This window comes from Nymphalis io, chromosome 23 (genome assembly GCF_905147045.1).
Source record: "Nymphalis io chromosome 23, ilAglIoxx1.1, whole genome shotgun sequence".
Taxonomy (NCBI): Eukaryota; Metazoa; Arthropoda; class Insecta; order Lepidoptera; family Nymphalidae; genus Nymphalis; species Nymphalis io.
The window spans coordinates 2201339-2228642 of NC_065910.1; the positions used below are offsets into that span (position 1 = coordinate 2201339).

General features: G+C 34.9%; 1 protein-coding gene across 1 annotated transcript in view; it reads left to right on the forward strand.

Annotated features, from left to right (window-relative positions):
* Positions 1–7631: 7631 nt before the first annotated feature.
* The window catches only part of LOC126777678 (protein Wnt-7b-like), a 92808-nt gene continuing 73135 nt past the window's right edge, over positions 7632–27304 (forward strand). Inside the window, exon 1 of the mRNA XM_050500804.1 lies at positions 7632–7818. The gene's annotated coding sequence lies outside the window, so the exon portion shown is untranslated. The remainder of the gene's footprint in view (positions 7819–27304) is intronic.

A 27304-nucleotide genomic window follows, 5' to 3' on the forward strand; every position in this document is an offset into this window, starting at 1 on the left:
GATATCATATATTACAGACATATTTCAGCTTGAAAAAAGTTTAAGTCTTAACTAAATATACATTTTCCTGTTCAAAAGGAATCAAACTTATATATAAGTTATAAGTATTATCATATATCTGAGAAGATAAAAATAATCGTCTAGAGGTAAATTTTTCGATCTCTTTTTTCTTATATTTTTTTTTTTGAGTTCATGATTTCACATACGGTATAACTTGACCAACACATTTATCAGAATTAAATTATATCAAAACGATTAACACAAAATCCTAAAATAAATAAAATAATAGTCACAGAGATATAAATATCAACATGTACTGTAAGATGAATCGAACCTGCGACCTCCTGTTGTGCAGGAATGCGCTCTGATTACGTTTTACGATTGAACAGTTACAACCAGTTGTAGAAAAGACATCAACGAGCATCCGTTATTCGCATGGAGCTATTACTTCAACTTGTTTTTGTTTATTTATTTTGCTTTTAAATTTTTCATTTTTATTTCAAATTTACTTTAACTGTATATATATTATCAATGCATATTATTGTATACAATATATAAATGTAATTTAAAATAATGAATATGTGTTTTTTAAATAGTTAAAAAACAAACGAGCAATTTTTTTTTAGTTTCTCAAACCAGAATCGATATTCTTAACTGGTGGTACTTTTACATTAATTCAATCAATCAATCAATCAATCAACAGCCAATCGTTGTCCACTGCTGAACATAGGCCTCTCCCAAGGTGCGCCAAAGCTCCCTGTCCTCCGCCTTCCGCATCCAGTTGGTGCCCGCCACCTTCTTAAGGTCGTCGGTCCACCTGGCTGGAGGGCGCCCTACGCTGCGCTTGCCGATTCGCGGTCTCCACTCTAGGACTCGTCTGCTCCAACGACCATCGGTCCTACGACATACGTGACCAGCCCACTGCCACTTCAGCCTGCTAATTTTGCAAGCTATGTCGGTGACTCCGGTTCTTTTCCGGATAATCTCATTTCTGATCTTATCCTTCAAAGATACTCCGAGCATAGCTCGTTACATTAATTATATTTTTCAAATATGATAACTTTAACGTCCTTAAATATGGTTGTATTTTAATAAATTAAATATTTGATTTTAAATACTCAAAAGAAAACAAATGAAGAAGTAAGAATCCTAATATCTTGAACGTAAAAATATAGAACATAGGAATTTAGACGTTTGATCTCTTGTGCCCGTAACTCTGGGTTTCTTATACTTCCAACCAGAACCCAATTTTATGAACGATTATGCTTAGAATTTACACAATATATAAATACATATATACCGTAACCGTAACAGCCTGTGAATGTCCCACTGCTGGGCTAAAGGCCTCCTCTCCTCTTTTTGAGGAGAAGGTTGCGAGCTTATTCCACCACGCTGCTCCAATGCGGGTTGGTAGAATTCACATGTGGCAGAACTTCAGTGAAATTAGACACATGCAGGTTTCCTCACGATGTTTTCCTTCACCGTAAAGCACGAGATGAATTATAATCACAAAATTAAGCACATGAAAATTCAGTGGTGCTTGCCCGGTTTTGAACCCACGATCATCGGTTAAGATTCACGCGTTCTTACCACAGGGCCATCTCGGCTTTTTACTCGGCATATACATATATACATAATAATTATTGTAAAAAAACATAAATGTTGTGTAATAAAGTTATATTGAAATTAAATAAATCTGGAATGTATTGTGAAAAAAAACAGTTTCATTCTCATATTAGATAAATATGGTCTACTGTAAGTCGGACTTAATCAACAATATTTGGAGCGTTCTTGTTTGAATGTACATTGCTATTACAGACACAAATGATATAAAAGGCGCGTTATATAAGTAAAAATTTAATATACATCTTAAAGTACTTTTTAATTATCATATAATAAATATTTTTTAATTTATTTCGTTTATAAAATTACAAGATATTACTATTTAATAATTAATTCACATTTACTTTCTCCCCAAAAGGGATAGGAGGCCTTAGCCCAGCAGTGGGACATTAACAGGCTGTTACTGTACTATCACATTTACTTCTTTGTAATAAAGCCTTGAGCTCCTATGCTTACGCTAAGGAAAATCGATTAGAAGATGCAATACTCGTTTTTGGTCAACTTTTCTTACAAAATTAATGTATTTAAGTGCAAAAGAGCTTATTTGACTGTGTTTTATTGTAATTGAAAAACACTTAATTTTCTGAGAAAAAGTTATCAAATTACCAATATGATAACTTTAACTTTTATTGCCAATTTGATAACTTTAAGGATACAAATTGGAGTAAGTTTCAAATATTAAAAGATTTCTGTTTAAATCTGGTTACATTCACATTTCATTGTATCTTTAAGTCTTAGGAAGTCATTCATTCATTTGCATTCGCTAAGCCTTGTTTTACTAATCGTTATCCTTAAATGGAAAGTCATTAACATTTTTAAGCCGTTACTTTATTGTCTATACAGGCACAACTTAAACAAGATTTGTAGGAACTGTAGCAATAGTAACAGCCTGTAAATATCCCATAGGTTTTCAAAGGTCTTAGAACTTTTGTACACCACGCTGAAGGAGGAGAACATTATTATATATGATATTTAAAAAGTACTTTAAGATGTATATTAAATTTTTACTTATATAACGCGCCTTTTATATCATTTGTGCCTGTAATAGCAATGTACATTCAAACAAGAACGCTCCAAAAATTGTTGATTAAGCCCGACTTACAGTAGACCATATTTATCTAATATGAGAATGAAACTGTTTTTTTTCACAATACATTCCAGATTTATTTAATTTCAATATAACTTTATTACACAACATTTATGTTTTTTTACAATAATTATTATGTATATATGTATTTATATATTGTGTAAATTCTAAGCATAATCGTTCATAATAGAGCTTATTACACCACGCTGCACCAATGCGCGTTAGTGTTTGTGGTAACCTACCCAGACCAAGTAACTCGGTCTGGATAGGTCTCACCCGCTTTTCAGATAAACTACCACCAAACTGTTGTTTGGTATTAACTGTTGCTGTGCTCCGATTTGAAGGGTGAGTGAACCAGTGTAAATACACAATGGACATAACATCTTAGTTCACTAAATTAGTGGGGTATTGGTGATGTAAAGAATGGTTAATGTTTCTCACAGCGCCATCAGATGGCGATCTTTTACTCGGCCATAAACCAATTTTATATAATAAAGTATATATCCGACACATACAGGATTCATCACAATATTTACCTTCACCGCTGTCCACGAATGAGCAGAAATTTAATTGATTGTATGTATTCAACAAACATCCAAAAATTCTAAATATTCTGAATATTCAAAAGGATGTAGAATATATTTTATGACCCTTGAACATGAAATTCTCAAGAGATAAGTAGCTTATGTAATCGATCAAGTGCTAACAAAGCATCGACCAGCTTTTCATGCTTTTCATGCATTTGATTTCTAAGCCACTGAATCATCGGATTATAATTCAAATGTGATTTATGTATAGAAATATATTCCTAATTCTTATTTTGATATAAATATCCCAATAAATATTTGCATCAGACGGTTTTTTAAGATTATAGTATGGGTACAACTAATTCCAAATGTTACATAGTTAAAACATAGTTGCTATATTCTTTGTGTGTTAATGTACTACTAGATGTCACTAGATGTCGTTAATAAATTTTTTGAAGTTCCTAAATCGCGCTGTCTAGTTTTTTTGTTAATATTATGTATGCTTATGTTAATGATACGTAATCTGCTCTTATTAGATTCATCATTTGGTAAACAATTTGATATGAGCCGCTTGTACAAACGAATGACCTAAAAGATAAAATAACTTAAGTATAACCAATGATCTTGGTAAATAATATTAATTATAAAATACATGTCATCAAAGCAATTACGTAAAATTTGCTAGCAATCGCTGGTCTCTGGATCTCTGAATTGTAAGATTTTAGTTTTAAGTTTATAATTTGTATGTAGAAGGAGTGCACAAAGACAATATTTGTGGCTTAATATGTCTTACAAAACGTACAGCCAATGAAAACATAAACTTCAAACTTAAAAACAAATGACGTGAAAGCGTTTTTTGACATTTACCTTTTTTATTGTAACAATGACAATTTATCATCTAGATAATCTTCATTTGTACTGCTAGGCGGTACGGTATTTGAGATAGCAAGCTTTCGCAATAGTATTTATTGTTATATTTCTAGTAAATACAGTAACGTTAACGATTAACGACGAGCCGTTTGGCGTGGTTGGTAGGTTGTGGGTTCGATTCCCACCCAGGACAGACATTTGTGTGCATGAACATGTCTATTTGTCCTGAGTCTGGGTGTAATTATCTATATAAGTATGTATTTACAAAAGAAATTAGTATATGTAGTATATGAATTGTCTGGTTTCCATGGCACAAGCTCTGCTTAATTTGGGATCAGATGGCCGTGTGTGAATAAAGTCCCAGGATATTATTAATCCAAGCTTAATCAAAATAATAATATATATTTGTAATAACTCAAGGCAATAAAAATAGAATAAAATTATTAAGTATTTAATTATTAATTGATTGGAAAATAACGATTTATTGGTAGTAGTTTAATACACTTCAGTACGTTCCCGCAAATCACAAATACTCGAGATTGCTGAGCCGCACTCGAGTAAAATAATTAGACTTCTGTTTAATCTGAGCCGCGTTCAACGTTTACGAGATGAGAGCGTTATTTTCTTGTCGAATAGCGAAATAACTGGATGTTTTTGCGGCGGTGCATTCGTGAAATTATTCTGTCATGCGCGTTGTAAAATTATCAGTAACTAAAACAACTTTTCTAATTAAACAAGAAAGCGCAGTAAGTTAGTGAGTTATATAAATTTAATCTGACTTACAAGTCACAGTTTATTCATATTTGGGGGATATGTTAGTAATTTAAATTGTACGACAACTTATCGAAAAAAAATAAATTTTTTTAAACTTAAATTTTCATAAAAAAACCTTAAAAAGTTAATTCAATCGTATGAATAACAAAACATCGTTTGCGAAACAAGAATTTTATTGTTAATATATGTTCGTCTTACAGATACTCATACATTGTACGTGTACATTGATACTAGCTCTAATACACCGGAATCACACTGCTTAAATTCAATTTTATAAAATTGGAATATTTTCTTTTATTAATAACGAATTATTGCATCGTTATCGACATCAAATTCATCAAAAAACATACTCAAATTCTAAAATCAACATAGAAAGCCGATATTCATTATTATAATAAAATCAATTATAGGCGTAGTCATACATGAAACAACTACCAAGTTATCGTCGTATAACGCCCTAATGAATGCACAAACTTCATTTAAAATTCACACATGAAAGCCGCCAGCAAAAACATCTCCACATCTCAACTGATGATAATCTTTAACGCCTTGAGCTCATATTTGCATCTAAACTCCCATACAAGAAGCAACCAGTTATATTAAATTGATAAGACAAGCTGGTATCCTGTCAGATTCAATCTTGGAATAGAAAAATCAAGCTATTTTAGGCCTAATAGCTCATCCAACTTCATTGTAATTGTTTTTTCATATTTATGCACTTTATATTTTATTTTGTACGTTTCGTAATAGTAATGTCAATCTACTTCGTTCTTCGTCTTTATTATTAAATATATAATAATTATGAAATAAAAATGTAATATGCCACGTTTTTTAAAATCAATTACATGGCTTATTCGTGCTCTTAAAGTATTGCGTCCCTATTTCTTGTTGAATATTTTACCTAAAGTAAAGTTAAAGTAACAGCCTGTAAATGTCCCACTGCTGGGCTAAGGCCTCCTCTCCCTATTTGAGGAGAAGGTTTGGAGCTTATTCCACCACGCTGCTCCAATGCGGGTTGGTGGAAATATTTTACCTATTTTACCTATTAAATGTTTATATTGAACTAATCAATCTATATGGGCCTATAATATGTTATATAATTTAAAAAAAAGTAAAACCCAGGTTTTTTATTACATTAATTATTTTCCTTTAATTTCAGTTTGATTTTATTGAATTCATGTTGTTTATAGTTTAAACCAGAGATATAGAATAAAACGATGAAAAGTTAAAATCAAACAAATTTACAAGGGAATAAAAACTAATTTGAAAAATATTTTACAGTACAGTACAGTAACAACCTGTGAATGTCCCACTGCTGGGCTAAAGGCCTCCTCTCCCTTTTTGAGGAGAAGGTTTGGAGCTGGAGCGCTGGAGCGGTGGACACACTGCTACGATGTGGTTTGATGAAATACACATGTGGCAGAATTTCAGTGAAATTAGACACTTTCAAGTTTTCTTACGATGTTTTCCTTCACCGTCAAGCACGAGATGAATTGTAATAACAATTTAGGCACATTAAAATTCAGTGATGCTTGCCCAGGTTTGAACCCACGTTCATCGGTTATGATTCACGCGTTCTTACCACTGGGCCCTCTCGGCTAGCTAAAAATCTTTTAATAAAATATTAAACAATTTAAAAAAATGTTTAACATTTTTCTCGTTTCCTAATAGAAACAAAATAGCAAAATTTATAATCTCCCATCAAAATACCTGCAAACTAATTTTTCTAAATTACTTTAATATACTACTTTAACTAAGTATTATGAAGGCGATAAACGTACTGAGTGCATTGCAATATCTTTTGCTAAAGAATTTCGTTCCGGGTGTTAAGCTCATTGGTGATTTATTTCGTGATATTATTAAACTAAACAGACATACTATCAGTAATATAACTACCAGTAGGTTCGCATAACTGACGTCACAGATTATTTGAACAGAGAATTTAAATATTTTTATTTTTTTTATATTTGGAATGAAACAGAAACGTGGTGAAAATTATTATTCCTTATTTAAAAGTTTAAATTGAATATATTTCGATATTTTTACTTCGATATATCAAAATGTAGATTAAACTGAGTCAACTGGCAACAAACTCAGGAGTTTACTATATTTCTCAAATGAAATACATAGTCAATGGTCAGCTCTGCCTTGGCATTGTAAGCAGTAAGCCATAACTTACACTGTCAATGCGCTACCAGCTATGGAATCTTAGATGTTAAGTCCTTTAAACCGGAACACAATAATACAAACTATTGAAGTTTGGCGGTCGAATAACTTAGAGTCAAGTAAAGTGTAAAATGGCGTACCGTACATCGCGAAAATAATCGTAAATAGTTTAATTATGTACTCTAGCATAGTTTTAAGGATAAATTGTTACTAACAATAATATAGATAAAAAATCATTTTTCGTTGTCTATTTTGTATGGACTTTTGTTGTCTGAAATAAACGTATTATTATTATTAGTAGTACTGGATACGTAAAGCCAAGGGTTTTATTTTTTTCAAATTAATATTTATATATATAGTTATTATATAGAGTTATTCAAGTAAAAAATTAAGTTAAAAATTTTAGAATATGAATTATTAACTACTATAAACACATCACAATATATCCACAAATATTATGATAAAAAACAAGCATTGCTCCCGTTAAGGCCTTAAGCATTTCCCATTCAAAGGCAATGGACACCGAAACGCAGTCAGTGGAATGAAATAAATATCGTAGTTCGGTCCATTCCATTTTCCCTTTAGTGGATGCTGAGAAGTCAATCCGAACGCACGTGCAGATAACTCTCCCAAATCCGCGATCGAAATTCGAATCGTGATTTTTTTAAGTGGACGTTTCATATGTGCCAGTGTTAAATGTGACGTTTTTTTCGGCCTAATTATTAAAAGGGTTTATTTTATAAAAAAAGAACACCTTATAAGAAAGTTTACGTAAGTTTTTGGGGATATTTTTTTTATGAGAAAATTATTTTTCTTAAGCATGTAAGATTTTTTTGTGGTTTGGTTTACTAAGATCCGTCAATTTAAGTTAATAAAATAAACGTTGAAATAGAACACATAAGTATAATAATTAAAAAAAAAAATTCAAAAATAGAAGATTATTTGGAATGGAACAACAAAATAAGATAAATGGAAAAATTTAAAATAATAGACTATTTATCGATATAAGTATATGCATTAAGTCAATTAATTTAATTGTATAAACACGGTAAATTATTTAATGAGTGTATATTCGAATTGACACTTTTTTTTTAATCTGATAAGGATTTATTTATTAACTGTTTATCGCACGACATGTTTTTACAAAGACATACAATTATATAAAAAAGTGAAGTTCCACTTCTTATACAAAAAAAATGTTTTGATTTACGATTATCTATAACTTACTTACAAAATACTTTAAATACTAATCTTATAAGTTTTAATCTAATTATTTTAAGTAATTCGTATTTTTTAATCTTTATTTTTAGAATTTATAATTTAAATAAATAAAATTATTTCCAAGCTAGAAATCTATCGTCTGATTTACCAAATTTCAAAAAGCATAGATTCATTGAATTGTTAACTTGCTTAAATATCGCTTCATCACAACTTTTAAAACTATTACCAAATTTGAAATGAAATTTAAAATAAGTCTAACTATCTTTTAATGATAGATTAACGATGTTTTTTATTACTCTGCTTAAATATTATTGATATTGTACGTAATATTTTATGAAAATACCCATCTAGGTGTATTGGATGGGATATTTCTTTAGACAAAAGTACTTATATAAATATAAGCGGACTCCCATTAACCACGCCGTAGTCCACTTAAGCCCCGCAGCTAATCGTACCATGAGTTCTATATACAAATGATTTTATATACAAACGTTGACATCTCATTTTATCAACATTAATGATTTGCGAACTGTCCATCCTTAGTAGGTAAATAATTACGTCGGTCTAGTAAGCAAAAGTTGGTAAGATATTTAATTAAATATTATTATAATGTTTATATATCAACAAATATTTTTACGACCTCAGTGCAGAACCTCTAAGAAATAAATATTTTTTTGAAATCATATTAATTTAGGCATGTTGAGTACAATAATAAATGCACACACACAATCACATATATATACATACAAAAATACGCGTACGAACATATTATTATCAATTGTTTTATTTTCTTTTTATTTTTCATTTGTTCTTCATATATATATATATTTACGACGCCTTAAAAAGTATCTATGAATCTAATTTAGTGTGCAATGAATTGTCGAAGAATCGCTGACTCTGATAGTACAATTTATATTAGTTTCGGAGTCAGAGGTCCACCACCAGTGTTGCTAATGTAAAAACCCTAGATTTAGACAATACTGCAAACAAATTGTGTAAATAAAAATATATTATTATTATAATCATTTCTTCAATATTTTTTTGAATGCATATAAATTGGTGAAATATTACGCTTTAATAATTATATTGTTTGTTATATTAGACACAGTTAATTATTTCGCTTATAAACATTCTGTATATTTAAAAATATATATATAAAGAGAAGATAAAGCATTTAATATATATTTGCATTTAATAAATAGAAACAGAATATATTAACATTTTAATCTTTAACTACGCACATAAAACAAAATGAATTTTGACTTTAAATTTATTTTTAATATGTCATGACATATATACATATTACGAGTATGAACATTACAATATTTTAAATCCATATGTCAATAAAATGAGTTCGAATTATTATGAATTTATTCCGGGTAACGATTTCAAATACAATGGTTTATTGTAATTATCATATAATAAAATTAGAAAACATTTCTAAATGATTACAATAAGAATTGAATCTATGCCTTATATACATATATATAGGAAGGCGGACGAGCATATGGGCCACCTGATGGTAAGTGGTCACCAACGCCCTTAGACATTGGGATTGTAAGAAATGTTAACCATTGCTTACATCACCAATGCGCCACCAACCTTGGGAACTAAGATGTTATGTCCCTTGTGCCTCTAATTACACTGGCTCACTCACCCTTAAACCGGAACACAACAATACCAAGTACTGCTGTTTGGCGGTAGAATATTTGAGTAGTGGGTGGTGCCTACCCAGACGAGCTTGCACAAAGCTCTACCACCAGCGTATATATATAGGATATGTTGCAAAATATGCTCTGATTAAAAAAGCTTCTACTGTAATATTATAGATTAATACTTAATAATTATGTCCTGATGACCGATTTCGATAACGGCGCTCAATCTGATGAGAGATTAGCCAACTGCGCAGGACATATTATAGTGCACAAGTGTGCGCAAACACACAAAAAATTCAGGAAAACTCAGATAAGATTTCATACGAACTTCTGTTGTACGTGCTTTCCGAGGCACTGCCGAAGAAAAAGAAGGCCGAGTGTACACACTTCCAACTTCCATTCCGGGCTGCTATTGAGAAAGACAGAAAAACTTACTAATTTTTAACGGCCTGACGACGAGATCTGTAGCCTTATATCTAGCCACTAGACTAACGAGTCAGACGAAAGTCATAAAGTCGTAATCTATCTAGTAATACCGAGATTATAAAACAATAAAGGCAAGTTATTGGACAAAGTTTCAACGATAATACTTAAGATAAGACAAACTTGTGATATTGTTAAATTAAAAAATTGTTTATTAAATTTTATTTTCTTGAAGTAATAAAAAAGCAAGCCGAGATGGCCTAGTGGTAAGAACGCGTGAATCTTAATCGTTGATCGATGATCGTGGGTTCAAACCCGGGCAAGCACCACTGAATTTTCATGTGCTTAATTTGTGTTTATAATTCATCTCGTGCTTAACGGTGAAGGAAAACATCGTGAGGAAACCTGCATGTGTCTAATTTCATTAAGATTCTGCCACATGTGTATTCTACCAACCCGCATTGGAGCAGCGTGGTGGAATAAGCTCCAAACCTTCTCCTCAAAAGGGAGAAGAGGCCTTAGCCCAGCTGTGGGACATTAACAGGCTGTTACTGTTACTGTTACTGTTGAAGTAATTAATTTAATTATGAGTAAATAATTATATAATTTAATTACTATAAATTAGTGAACTCAATACGGAACTAATACACGTTTAAATGTTTATAGAAATACCCGTAGATTCTGCGCCAAAGTTCGTTATGGTAATGAAAATAGTTTTTTTTTGTTATATTATTATTTATTACGAATAAATAACAAGAATGCTTCTTTATCCTGAATTCATATAGGATAAAGATTATTATTACCTACATATACTAGAATTTAAACAAAATAATAAAACAAAACCATTTACAAGAGGCAAAGGTATATAAACCTCAGGTTTTCACGCTAAACATAAACCCTCTTTTGTTTATTAAAGAAAAGTTTTTAATAACGTCTATATGCCAAAAAAACTGTAACGAGTTTTTTACGTCAGATTATATTTAGAAACGGGTTCGTTAATTAACACTTGCACCTGTCGTCGCGAACTTAATTTCATTCAATTAACGTTTTTTTTTAATTCCGTTACATCACGTGAATGAAATACTGAATTTGTTAACAGTTACTTCAATATTGTGTATTTATTATTTCAATTCGATTCGACGATTACGTACGAGTTCTTTTTTTGAATTTTGCGAGAAAATTAAATGGTATTTCTTTTATTGGGATGCCGACGATATATAATGTACTTAATCTATGGAAATTCAATTTTGTATGTAGTTTATGTATGTGTTTAATTATTTGTTTTGTTTTTAAAGTATTTGGTGGATTTTATTATACCTGAATTTACATAATATATACAACACCATATATTTCAACTATAAAATACTTTTGATTGCGAATACAGGTATATATCAACTCAATTAAACTGCTGATAAGCTCCTTTTGAGAAAATTTCCACCAAGATGCTCAAATGCAGGTCGATGGCTACACTTGTGCTAGCACAAGTGTAGCTATCTAGGATTTTAATCCCACCGCCACCATTCAACAACAAGTGTGAGATGATTGAATTGAATTAAGCACGTGAAAATTCAGTTCTGATTGCTGGTCTGAACTTATTTTCGGTATCTTATCTTCATGTTCTACCCACTGACGAGCCAGTTGGCGTGGTTGGTAGATACTTTCCTTTCACGCCGAAGGTTGTGGAATCGATTCCACACAGGATAGACATTTGTGTGCACAACATGTCTGTTTGTCCTTTTTTTTTTTTTTTTTTTTCTCGCTGGAAAAACACATTTATGTGTTTCCCCCACATGAGGTGGGGGGGTATGTGGGACTCGCCGGCGCTGAAGGCGCCGGAATACCCACTAAAAACCAGCGGTACCCACTCCATCTTGTCGGGGGACGTCACGGGATCGCTTGCGCATACTACCGTGCCGTCCCGACGGTTGGCCCGCTTCTGCGGGCCTCCAAATCCTAGGGGGTACTCGGGGTACAGAGACCCCCTGGCCCTGGCGACACTCACGGCGGGACGAGAAGATGCGCATAGCGCCGGCGTCTTCTCCCCGGTCTTCTTCGACGAAGCGGGTCAGCGGAGGCACTCTCCTCGCGCTCCCGCTCCGCGGCCTCCTTCTGCGACATGACATTTTCGCAGAAGGAGACCATCTCCATCCAGCACCTTTCGCTACCAAGCATGGCATTTATCACGCTCGGCAGCGAAAGGTCTCCGCCGATTAAAGTCGCCAGGGAAAGGCGCTGAGGCCCCCAAGCGGCACACTCCATCAGAGTGTGGCATGCCGTGTCCGTAGGCGCACCACACTCGTGGCAGGAGGGCGTTACCTCCCGCCTGACTATTCCGTGCAGGTACTTACCGAAGCACCCATGTCCAGTAAGCACCTGAGTCAGTCTGAAGGTCAGTGTGCCGCCTTTTCTCGTTACCCAGCGACTCAAGTGGGGACGGATCGCCTCCACTGTCGCCAGGCCTGCTGATGGGGACCTCAGATCCTCCTCCCACCTGCGAATCAGGGCTTGCTGGGCGAGAGTCCTGATTCGCAGCACCTCCTCCAACCCTGGACGGTCGCCACGCGACCTCACTTCCGCCCGGAACCGGTACACTTCCGCGAGCACCTCCGCCTGGAGCTCCCAAGGCGGATCGCCCGCGAGAAGTGTTGCCGCCGTCCACGACACCGTACGATATCCGCGTATCACCCTCACCGCTATGATTCTCTGCGGCCTTCGCAAGAGAACCTTGTTCCGAGCGGTGAGAGCGTCCACCCATATGGGAGCACCGTACAGAGCCATGGACCGCACAACACCGGCGTATAATCGCCGGCATGGCGTTTCCGGCCCTCCTACATTTGGTAGGAGCCGGCTTAAGGCAGCAGCAGCGTTGATGAGCTTCGGGCCAAGTTGTACAAAATGCTGCCCGAAGCTCCATCTTCCGTCCAGGGTCAGGCCCAGATACTTCATGTGGGCCTGCACCTTAATCACCGTCCCCTGGACGGTGATAAACGCCCCTCGAGGGGGGCCTCGACGTGGACCGTGGAATAAGAGGGCCTCCGTTTTTGAGATGGAGACCCTCAAGCCCAACATTCCTATGCGGTCCACTGTGAGCGACGTACCGACTTCGGCCAGGCGAGCCGCCTCCTGATAATTCCGCCCTGTCGCCGTGATGAGAGTGTCGTCCGCATAGCACAACACCCCCATTCTGGGAAGGACGGATGTCCGCAGGAGCCAGTCGAAGCCAACGTTCCACAGAATTGGGCCGAGAACTGACCCCTGTGGAACGCCACAGCCCACCCGACGCCGGACAAGACGCCCATCGCCCCCCTCCCAGAGGACTACCCGGTCCTGGAGGTATGCCCCCAACAGCCTCCTGAGATAGGAAGGCACCCCGTGGTATCGGAGTGCCTCCCCAATAGTCTCGAAAGGAAGACTATTGAAGGCGTTCGCAACATCTATCGATACCGCCAGAACTACGTCCCCTCGGGCCACCGCATCCGTGGTCCGAGTTTTCAGGGCGTCCAGGGCGTCGATAGTTGATCGACCCGCCCTGAACCCGTACTGAGCCTCTGACAGACCCGGCCCCACCTCGTCGAGGTGCTGAATAAGACGGGCAGCGAGAATTTTTTCGAAGAATTTGCCCGTCTCGTTCAGCAGCACAATCGGCCTGTATGCCGAGGAAGAATCTGGCGGTCGACCTTGCTTTGGCAACAAGATCAACTTTACCTCTTTCCAAGGCTTCGGAAACTGCCCGCTGCACAGACATTGGTCGAACAGCTCCCGAAGCCTTACGCCTAGGTATTCCAGAGCGTCACATAGAACACGCCCTGGAATCCCGTCTGGGCCCGGCGCAGTGTTTTTGGCCCTCAAGCGGTCGAAGGCCACCTCCATCTCCCGCTCCGTGATCAGTGGTGGAGCCACTGTGTCGTCAATCATAGTGCGAGGGACCATCTGTGGAGGGACATGCTCACCTGGATGGGGGAAAAGTTCCCCGACCAGGCGCAGGAGGAGATCCGATGACATTGTCTCTGTCACGGGGGCACCCTGCGTGCGAAATTTTCCACGCACACCGCGGAACGGACGCCCCCAGGGGTCCCGGTTCAGGCCCGCCAGTAGTTCTTCCCTAGCTTTCTCCTTGGCCTGACTTATCGCCAGCTGTAGGTCTTTTTTCAGCTGACGATAAGCGGCCAATAGCTGTCCCTCCAAGTCCGCATCAAAACCGTTGCGCCTCCTACAACGGACGTAAGCCCTTCGCGCCCGGCTGCACGTCGCCCGAAGCTCTGCTATTTCGGGCGACCACCAATACACCTGCCGGCGCGGAGCTCTATGCCGGAACCTAGGCATGGCAGCTTCGCAGACCTCTTTGAGGGCACTGCGCATGTGGTCCGCTAGCTCTTCTGCACTGGCGCCCTCCCACCTTCCTGTGGAACCCCATCGCTGTACGATGGCAGCCTCCCTGGCCAGCTCACGATCTAGCTGACTAAGAGACCACCTTGGAAGCGTGGTTGGCACCCTAGAGGGTTCCACCGACCTGATGTCTGTTTGTCCTGAGTCTGGGTGTTATTATCTAAATAAGTATGTATTTACAAAAGAAAAGTAGTATATGTAGATATCAGTTGTCTGGTTTACATAGCGCAAGCTCTGCTTAATTTGGGATCAGATGGCCGTGTGTGAATAATGTCCCAGGATATTATTATTACTGAGCCATCTCGACTCTCAGTAAATGAGCCAGTGTAATTACAAGCACAGGATAACATGTGCAACTCCAACATTAATATTATTAAACGTGCTGCATTATCGAATTATATATTTGTAAAGTTTAATAATTAAAATAATAAATAAACTTATATAAGTTAGTGTGGTCTTTACGTAGCCCAAAACATGTAAACGATACACTACATATTATAAAAGAAAGTCCCCCGCCGCGTCTGTCGCCCTCTGAATGCGAAAAATTTACAAAACTACTAAACTAATTTTCATACGGTTTTCACGAAAGGACTAGGTGAAAATTAGTTGAAATATTACTACAAAGCCGAGTTGGCCCAATGGTAAGAGCGCGTGAATCTTAATCGATGATCGTGGGTTCAAGCGCGACTGAATTTTCATGTGCTTAATTTGTGATTATAATTCATCTCGTGCTTGACGGTGAAGGAAAACATCGTGAGGAAACCTGCATGGGTCTAATTTCACTGAAATTCAGCCACATGTGTATTCCGCCAACCCGCATTGGGGTAACGTGGTAGAATAAACTCCTAAGCCTTCTACTCAAAAAAGGAGACTCCTTAGCCCAGCAGAGGGATATTCACAGGCTGTTACTGGTTCTACAATAAATGTTAGAGATGTCGGAAAAAATAATGCCGAACGGCTGAATGACGTGTATCGCGTAAACTCTTATAGAGTTATATCTATTACTATATAAACGAAGGATGTTAACTTATATACTACCCGTACGAAGCAAGGACTGATAAAAATAAAAACGGTTTTACTATTACGGCTTAACAAATTCTTACGATTATATTCGCTTTTTTTCATAATAATAATTATAAAGCAAGATCAATACAAATCGAAGCAGACAGAAGCTGCCATTTACGTCTAATTGGCCATAAAGCAGTTTACACAATTAATCCTTAAAAAATTAAATACATCGTAAAGTAATAAATTAAACAAATTAATTATACTAAGTCGATGTTATTTCACAATCACACCAAAATAGATTGATTGGAACATTTCGCTATTTTACCTAATATTTATTAAACAAGTTATCGGCCACGACTTTGCTTATAAACTCGTACTGCTTATCCACCAGTTGTTTTTTTTAAACACAAAAAAAAACTATATTTCATATGTATGTCCGTAAGCATTTTTTACAAGAGTAAATAGAATTTTTAAAAAACCTTATCCGACAAGGCTCTTAAAAATCTTTTAAATTGTATTTTTAAGTTAATAAATTAATTAACGTACATATATGCTATTGTTTTACAATGTAAATTACACTAAAAAGCCACTTTTTCTATTCTAGTCCAATCGGTTCAAAATCGGTTCAGCGGCTTAACAATGAAAAACGTAACCGACAAATAGACGGACACAGTTACTTTCGCATTTATTATATTAATGTAGCAGTAACTGTTCGATGCCCCAACAAATACGATTAAAAAATAACAAAACATATATAAAAAAACAACCATTTATACTTATCTAATATTTTTACGATTGCAACAATCTATCGTTAAGTGAGGGGGCGTACTTTTTGTTTTTTATACAATAGGCAGGCGGACGAGCATATGGACTTGACGGTAAGTGGTCACCAACGCCCATAGAGATAGGCATTGTAAGAAACGTTAATCATCGCTTACATCGCTGTTGCGCCACCAACCTTGGGAACTAAGATGTTATATCCCTTGTGCCTGTTATTACACTGACTTACTCACCCTTCAAACCGAAACACAACAATACCAAGTAGTGCTGTTTTGCGGTAGAATATCTGATGAGTGGGTGGTACCTACTCATACGAGCTTGCACAAAGCCCTACCACCAGTGATGATAGAATACAAAATTTATACAGAAATTGAATATATCACAAAATATTTGACCTTTATGTTTAAAAGGATCCTATTTGCAAATTTTTATGGTATTAGCACCAGTAGTTTGGGCTGTTTCTTGATATGTTAGTCAGTTATTTATACTTTAATAGCTAGATATATAATATAAAAATTCAGACAATCAATAACTTTTATAGAAATAATAAGAAATACAAAACGAATAGATTGATTCAAACGATGAATCATTAACATCGACAACCATCATTTATGGCACTTCGTTAGACATGGTTGTAAAAAGATATCGCCTACTGTGAAACGGACGGATTTATTATTATACAAGAAATAAACTTGATTAAAATTTTATATAAATATATGATATTATAAGAATTCTAGTCTTGGAAACAATAAATAGTTGTGAGGCTCGTGTTAAAAAATGCACATACATGGCAAATTAGAAAATCAAGTTTAACAAAAGATTTTTTTTTTTAATTATGGCTGATAATATGATATAAATAATAAAATTATGGTATCAAAAATATTGGTTTTATTTAGCCAATAGGCCACCAATCTTAGAAACTGAGATGTTTTGTCCCTTATGCAGTTACACTGGCTCATTCACCCTTCTAACTGGAATACTTAGTATTGTTGTGTGGTAGTAGAATATCTGAAGATTGTGTGGTATCTACCTAGACGAGCTTACACAAAACCGTATTACTTTTAAGCCTGCATTCTACGATTACATAGAATAGAATAGGAAGGCGGACGAGCATATGGGCCACCTGATGGTAAGTGGTCACCAACGCTCTTAGACATTGGCATTGTAAGAAATGTCAACCATCGCTTACATATCCAATGCGCCACCAACCTTGGGAACTAAGATTTTATGTCCCTTGTGCCTGTAATTACACTGGCTCACTCACCCTTCAAATCGGAACACAACAATATCAAGTATTGCTGTTTTGCGGTAGAATATCTGATGAGTGGGTGGTACCTACCCAGACGAGCTTGCACAAAGCCCTACCACCAGTAGATTATGGTATTCGTGTTCTAAAATGTAACCTTAAGAATGTTCTACGTACACACAGACTACATAAGAAAGCAAAAAACATTTTAATGTATAAATTATATATGACGAGCCGGTTGGCGTGGTTGGTGGATGCTTGTCTTTCACGCCGAAGGTTGTGGGTTCGATTCCCACCCAGGACAGATATTTATGTGCATGAACATGTCTGTTTTTCCTGATTCTGGATGTAATTACCTATATAAATATGTATTAACAAAAGAAAAATAGTAAATGTAGTATATCAGTTGTCTGGTTTCCATAGTACAAGCTTAATTTGGGATCAGATGACCGTGTGTGAAAAATGTCCCAGGATATTATTATTATTATTATTAATATAATATAATTCGGTTCGAATAAATAATGGAGTAATAACTGTTTAAAACATAAAAGTTATTACCCAATTTTTTATTCAATATATATATCCTAGACCGTAGGAACTAAGCTCTACCTTCAAATTTTGCTGATGTGATGGTTAATAAGTGGTTGGATGGTTCAATAAATCTTTTTCTTTCGAATGTCAAATCATTGATGATAGAAAGATATATCAGTGTTTGTAACGTATTATGGTCTTAATTTTAAACATTGTGTCTTGTACACTGGTTCACTCACCCTTCAAACAGGAAACGTTTTTGACGTCATATGAACAAATACTTTTATTGATATTGTCATTATTGAAACTAAACCGAAATAAATCACGAAAACCCCGTAGAAAAAATAATTTTATAATAGAGCAATTCTTTACAATTATACAATTATTTATGAACCCTGATAGTTGAATAATAAATCAATAAATTATTTATAAATAAAAACCTATAGAATGACTAATAATTAACCATATTGTGTACAGTTGATAAGTATTTTTACCTTTTCCAGTAAATAAAAAATAAACTGATTATATGTGACAGTATTTACAACACTAAAGTTTCATATTGCAACGTTTTATAAAGAAACGTTGCCCTAAAATCCTATTTTTATCGAAATAAAAGTTCATTCATCTTAAAATAACTTTAAGCTTCCGTGAATGTTAATTATTTTGTTAGTTTTTATATAGTACGAATATATCTCAATTATTGAACATTAGATATATTTTTTTGCTGTATTAAGTAGGTAGACTGGCAAGTAGGCTACTTGATGGTAAGTGTTCACTCCCATGGCCATTGGTTATGTAAGAAATATTAACCATTCCTTATATAGCTAATGCGCCACCAACCATGGAAATGAAGATTTTATGTCCCTTGTGCCTGTAATTACACTGGCTCATTCTCCATTCAAACCAGAACGCAACAATACAAAAAAATGCTGTTTAGCGTTAGAATATCTGACGAGTGGTACCTACCCAGACGCGTTTCCACAAAGCCCTACCACCTAGATAATATTGCGATAATTTCAAATTAAATATACATACGTACACGTATAAAAGTAATTACTACAAGGGCTATCTCTATATTGAATAGAAACATTATAGTGTTATTCAACATTCAGTTTATTTCGAACCTAGGACATCAGGTCATATAGCCTTACAAACGAGCCACCAGACCAACTAAAAAGACATATTATATGAAAATCATATATTCAAAGTTAAATAATGTTGATATCAGTATTTTATTAAAGTGGTACGTTATACACATATACAGTCACCAGTTTATACAGGGTTACAGGGTAATATGTCACGATCCTTTTAAAGGGTTATAGTTCAGGACAATAGCTATCAAATGACCCCCAAAATGCTTATGCAAAAGTGTATCGTTTTCGAGTCATTAATTTTTTAATATTTTTTTTATTTAAAGGATGTTTAAGATTCTAAAATTCAATAAAAAAAAAATCAACGTATTTTCCCTATTTTTTTTTGTATTTCTTGCTAGGGTACATCCTAGTTAATAATAACCAGTTATAAAACAAAAACAATCTTCAAGCATTTTTAAATTACAGATCCAAAACTGTACAACTTTTCGATTTTTTATTTTGATTCTTTAAGTTACTCGCAATTTTTTTGTAAAAATCACTATGGCTCTTATCGTGCGGATCATTTTAAAAACATCTGCGTTTCCTTAGCTATCCATCGGTACATAAAAAGTACAGTAACAATCATAAACTCAGGAGAAAATTAGATAACAAAGAGACCAGGTAGGAAATTCTAAGAAATGCTATTGTTAAGAAATTAAATCTGGATCAAAGACAAAAGGACCTCAATGCAAAGTAGTTAAAGATTATTTTTAATAGGGGTAATAGGTAAAAAAGGAGAGATAAACCAGAGCTGTTTGTGGAATACTATTATCAATTCCTTTGAATTTACCGTCATTTTTTCTAATTTCCTTTTATCTCATTTCTTTTAGGAATAAGAGTAATAAAACCTTGTCGGGGTACATAATACTCACTGTACTTGCACTGCTCGTATAGTGTGGACGCGCTTTAGTGAATATTGATCTCTTAAATTTTTGAAAAAAACCGCTTCGTTTACTGGACTCTGTTTCTTACAACTTCGTGACTCGGCTAGCTAAAAGGAAACGTACCGTACCGAGAAACGTCTTTGGGAACCGCTTAATCGCTTTTTGTGAGGGTTTCCCTGTTCTTTTTGAGACCAATATCGAATATTGTGGTAGTTAGTAATACCATCTTTGTCAAACTTTGACTCGTCTGTCCATAAAATTTTTCTCAAAAAATTGGGATTTTCTGCATCACAGTGTAGCATAAATCGGCAAAAATCTAAACGTCTTGCAGGATCTCCTTCTTCAATCACGTGTACGGGTGTGTAATGATAGGGATACAATCCAGCCGCGTGGACAGTAAACCAGACTCTCCATTGAGATACGCCCAGTCGGTTTGCCACAATATTGGTGGAAACTGTAGGGTCCTCTCGAAAATGACGAATAATTACATCTTCTTCATCTGGAGAACGGACACGAGGGCGTCCGGAATCAGATTGTCTCCTTTGCACGCGACCAGTTTCTCTAATTCGACGATACACACCAATAAAGACACTATTGTCAGGTGTCCGGCGATCCGGAAATCGACGATTATACTCACGACGAGCAGCTGCGGCGTCACCGTTACAATATCCATAGCAAAATAAGATGTCAGCGTATTCCTCATTAGAGTACGGACGACGAGAAGAATTTTGTTCTGCAGCCATAATAGTCCTTTTTACGCGCCAAGTTATCATAAACACAAATCACAAATTCCTTTTAGCTAGCCGAGTCACGAAGTTGTAAGAAACAGAGTCCAGTAAACGAAGCGGTTTTTTTCAAAAATTTAAGAGATCAATATTCACTAAAGCGCGTCCACACTATACGAGCAGTGCAAGTACAGTGAGTATTATGTACCCCGACAAGGTTTTATTACTCTTATTCCTAAAAGAAGTGAGATAAAAGGAAATTAGAAAAAATGACGGTAAATTCAAAGGAATTGATAATAGTATTCCACAAACAGCTCTGGTTTATCTCTCCTTTTTTACCTATTACCCCTATTAAAAATAATCTTTAACTACTTTGCATTGAGGTCCTTTTGTCTTTGATCCAGATTTAATTTCTTAACAATAGCATTTCTTAGAATTTCCTACCTGGTCTCTTTGTTATCTAATTTTCTCCTGAGTTTATGATTGTTACTGTACTTTTTATGTACCGATGGATAGCTAAGGAAACGCAGATGTTTTTAAAATGATCCGCACGATAAGAGCCATAGTGATTTTTACAAAAAAATTGCGAGTAACTTAAAGAATCAAAATTAAAAATCGAAAAGTTGTACAGTTTTGGATCTGTAATTTAAAAATGCTTGAAGATTGTTTTTGTTTTATAACTGTTTATTATTAACTAGGATGTACCCTAGCAAGAAATACAAAAAAAATAGGGAAAATATGTTGATTTTTTTTTTATTGAATTTTAGAATCTTAAACATCCTTTAAATAAAAAAAATATTAAAAAATTAATAACTCGAAAACGATACACTTTTGCATAAGCATTTTGGGGGTCATTTGATAGCTATTGTCCTGAACTATAACCCTTTAAAAGGATCGTGACATATTACCCTGTAACCCTGTATAAATAACAGTGTAATGTAGATTTTAATAAAAAATACGAATCGAGTGACTCAGTGGGTACCACGTGCTGACTAACCCAGGATTGCGTTTTTAAATCCGGTCGAGCAACAATTAATATTTTATTTATAAATATTTATGAATATACAGTCTAATGGTTAATTAAAATCTAAAACGAATTTCGTTTCCTCAAACTTCACCTTTCTTACTAATAAAAGTTGTATAGTAACTCTCACTCTTTCAAACGTCAAATTGCTGACGACAGAAAGAGAGATGATCTTTTAACAATTTATCACTACATCGTTTATCAGTAAGAATGTGTGATGTGATGTTTATTCCAATCGAAAAGGAATAAAGATAAAAAAGCCTTAATTTTACGCTTAATTTATTATAATTTACAATCAAGATGCCATTTTTTTGCGAATGCAAAAAAATCATAGATTATTCAAGATATTGACCAATTAAATCTAAATAAATAATCTCTGTGGATATGGAAATGCAATATTCCAATTTTGTAAGTCTGTAGATACCAGAGATAAAAATTATTATATCTTTATTCTACTTTTCGTGTATAGACCGGTGATTTTAACTGTGACTACTGACAGGGAACTATCAATAATTACAGACATATTATCAAAGACTGAGATGGCCTAGTGGTTAGAACACGTGAATCTTAACCGATGATCGTGGGTTCAAACCCGGGCAAGCTCGACTGAATATTCATGTGCTTAATTTGTGTTTATAATTCATCTCGTGCTTGACGATGAAGGAAAACATCGTGAGGAAACCTGCATGTATGTAATTTCATTGAAATTCTGCCACATGTATATTCTACCAACACGCATTGGAGCAGCGTGGTGGAATAAGCTCCAAACCTTCTCTTTAAAAGGGAGAGGCCTTAGCCCAGCAGTGGGACATTAACAGGCTGTTACTGTATCAAAGACCCCATGGCGCATTGACAATGTAAGGAGTGTTTCATATCTCGTACACACTATTATATATAGGACACTTATTCGTCAGCTAAGAGAAACAATGATAAAGTATTTCATATAATGAGTTATATTACATTTTTACTATAGGCACACGTTTCAGACCATTTCATTGTTTTTTTTTTAAATTAAATTGTCAAAGATCCAACACGAAAAGGCACGAAGCTCTGACGAATGAAACGAAATAAATTAACTATAAATATTGTAACGTCAAACATTTATGGCAAGGATTATTAAGATTTTATGAACAGTAATTAATTTTTATTACTAATAATATATATATATTCAAATATATTTTATTAATACCAAGATTTATTATAATCTGTAAAAAAAACACAAATTGAAAATAGTTTTTATTAAAGTATGATATTAAAAACACAGATACCTACATAATTCTTTAACAAGTTTATTATGTTGACAATGGTACGTGTTGATGACTCAGTGAAGAACACAGATTTTATATTACACAAATATGCGAGCAAACTTATGTGCACACTATACTCCTCATATCCATCGCCCGATGAGACAGAAATCCGAAATGTGTTAACAGAAAAATCCACTAATTTTATTACTCATGATTTTAATGCAGGAACTCAGGATTATAAACTAACTACTAGACCATCGATTCAGCTTAAAGTTGAAACACATTTGTATACGTTTTTTTATACCGACGAAAGCGAAGGCGCGTTGGAAACACTGTTGAAGATGGCGATAAATGGCTATTGCCGTAACAATTTTATAGTTATCTGATGAATTCTGACTAGGCTAGACGTGCCAGAACGCAGAAATTTAACCACAGCAACTACTCACCAGAGTGTGTCTAACAGCTGGCCTCTTAAACATTGACCTAAATCAATTTATTAACGGTAGCTGTCAAACGGTCGTTATTCCTTGAATATTTTAGTGAACTAAATTCGAAATCTGTCAAAATAAGATAAAATGAAAGCATTTTGCCTGGATCTAGTATTCAAGTGGAGATAAGAGCTACAACTGTGAAACAACTAACCGGTATACGTTGACAGACGGTTGATAAATTATTATACGTAATAATAATGCCAATCCTAGACATTATTACGTTGTTCGATAAAACTTAAGAAGACAAGTTTGTTTTTCGAAGAATTGACCGGTTATTGGTTTTTGATAATAACAATTACTAGTACATATTATATATACTATCGTACGTATTATATATGTAATTATTTGTAGGTATGTATGAGTATGATAAAACTATTTTTTTTTGTAATTTATTTTCCTTTTGCTCATCTACAAACGTATAATTATAATAATAAATAATATATATTCTGTGCAGTATATTAAAAAATGAACATATTATTATTTCCTATTGTCCTTCTTTTAAACAGAAAACAACGAATTTATTTAATTTATTTACATAATATTATATGTTGAATAGAAACATTTAAGTCTACTTTATGTCCCATGAAATATACGAAACCTTGGCTGCAAGTAATTAAAGTAAAAAATATAACAAAAATATTTACTATATAATGGCGGCTTTACCCGCCTGTAGGTCATTCTTTTCTGTCCCTCCAACACGTTGTATGCAATTTCAAACTAATCGGTTGATTAGTTAAGCCGTGAAAGCGTAATAAACAAACAAACAAAATAATTCTCCTAGTTAAGATTTGCAAGTAGAAGTTATACCAATCAATTTGCATTTGCCAGTCAATTTGCATTAGACGGTTAAACTTCTCGAAACGAATTTTCCTTAAGTGATCAATATTATCATATCAATAACATTCTATCAAATGGATTGTGTCAAGTTATATGCGCTGGCGAAACACTTGACATTATATTTCTTATTCTAATGCATGATCATTTACAAGAACAGCTATTTAATAGCTTAGATTAAGTTTATCGAAACCATCACGCGCTAATAATATTACAGTATAGTACAGTGAGACATTAACAGCCTGTTAATGTCTCACAGCTGGGCTAATTCCTCCTCTCGCTTTTGAGGAGAAGGTTTGGAGTTTATTCCACCACGCTGCTCCAATGCGGGTTGGTAGAATACACATATGGCAGAATTTCAATGAAATTAGACACATGCAGGTATCCTCACGATGTTTTCCTTCACCGTCAACCATGAGATGAATTATGAACACAAATTAAGCACATGCAAATTCAGTGGTGCTTGCCCGGATTTGAACCCACGATCGTCGTTTAAGATTCACGCGTTCTAACCACTAGGCAATCTCGGCTTTTTAAGGATCTCGGGATTAGCTACCTCGAGGAGGATCAGCTACCTCGAGGGGGATCAGCTACCTCGAGGGAAGCCAGTATTGTCAAGCTGGTTTAAATTGACAAATCGGTCAGATGAGACTCAAATAGAGTTTACCTTAACCTAGGTCAGATTCCGATAACTAATAATATTACTTAAATATAATTATATATATTGAATAAAATACATTTTTTTATTATTAAAAAAATACATAGAATTCATTATATTGTAGTACAAGGGTGTCTCTTAATTATGGCTAATTAGCCATTTCTTCCAGACAACCCAATCGAAAGAAACTTTAAAATAGAAGCCAAGTATGATAATAAACTTACATAAATGTACAAACGAATACGTAATATCTATATAAGATAATAACAAAACGTTGATTAATATTATAGACTTATAAATATAATAAAATAAAATATATTATTATAAAAACTCGTTAGAGAACCTAGGATCTGTCTATCTATTTGTTATTCAGCTTGTTATATTCTTGAGAGCACAATTTTGGTTTCGATTACAATCTAAAAGAGCACAAAAACTCTTGATAAGAATCGACCCGTATAATTAAGATATCAGTTGAACGTACAATAAGGTGCGATTACACTGACAGAGAGTTACAGCGGCCCAGTGGTTACGACCTTTGAATCGTTACCAATGATAGCCAATTCAAATTATAATAATTTATCTCGTGTACGAACGCCCATAGACATTGGCGATGTAAATATTAAGCATTCCTTGCATCGCCAGTGTGTCACTAACTTTGGAAACGAAGACGTTATGTCCCTTGTGTCTGTAGTTACACTCATACTTCAAACCGGAACGCAACAATAATAATTATTGTTGTTTGGTAGAATATCTATGGCGTCGATGTTTCCTATCCAGACGGTCTTGTATAAAGCTCTATCACCTTGTAATCTACTTGAGTCGGATGAAATTCTGCCATATGAATATCCACTGGAAGTAATAAAATGTGTTAGTAAATAAATAGAGAGTAAAATGCTTTAGCTCAGTAGGGAAATATTTATTTCTTCACTTATATGCACATTGAAGAATCAATGATATATTTATAGAAATATTTCATCACCTAACAAATTTTCGGCAGTATTGGCTGAACCTAGCATAATTCGTTCTGATCCAGATTTAACCGGTTAGTTCTCAAATAAAGCGATTTTCGTTTGACTTCATGACATTTCACGAATTTACTATTGTCCTTAATATCCTTACAAATATTATAATTCGTTTGTTATTCTACAACAATTTGTGCACAACGGTACTGTTTGCGACCTTCGTGCAGATTGTGGAGTAAAGTGCATCAAAAGTTACTTTTTAAAATTATCGATACATGCATGTCTAATAAAAATCTATCATCTAACATTGGATCAGCATGATGGATTGAACTGCAAACGTGCTTCTCAAAATGAACTTAGCCCAGCAGTGTATACAGGCAGTTACTGTAATATGTGCATTATGGATGAATTTCATATTCTAAAACAAAACGGTCATTCATCACGTTGAATTGGCATGTGAACTCAACTTTACAATTGAATAAATTATTTTCATTATGATCGTTTATATGTTACACTAGCGCTATGACATTTGATTTAAGTGTGATTTAGAACAGTTATTTGAAAACATTTAGATTATATTATATTTAATTAAACAATAAATGACCATAACAAATGAATAAACATAATATTAATTAATATTTATTACTATAATTATGTACATTAAAAGGACAATTAGAATATTTTGATGGGATAATAAAATTATAGCGATTTTAATTTGGCATTATGCCATTTTCTGGGCAACCTTTTTTATTATAAATTGGTAGACTATAAAATGGGCGACTTAATGATAATTGGTCATCATCACTCACAGACATTTTTTAATATAAGGACTGCCTCGTTGGTCTAGTTGCTTGATATAAGGCCGGAGAGCCGGAGGTTCAATTTCCAGGTCGGGCCAATAAAAAGTTATTGGGTTTTTCTGTCAGAAAATTCTCTGTAGCAGCCCGGAGTCTGGAAGTTAGAAGTGTGTACACTCCCGTGCCTCGGAAAACACGTAAAACCGTTGGTCCTGCGCCTGAACTCTTTCCGGTGGTATCGGATTCCCGTCC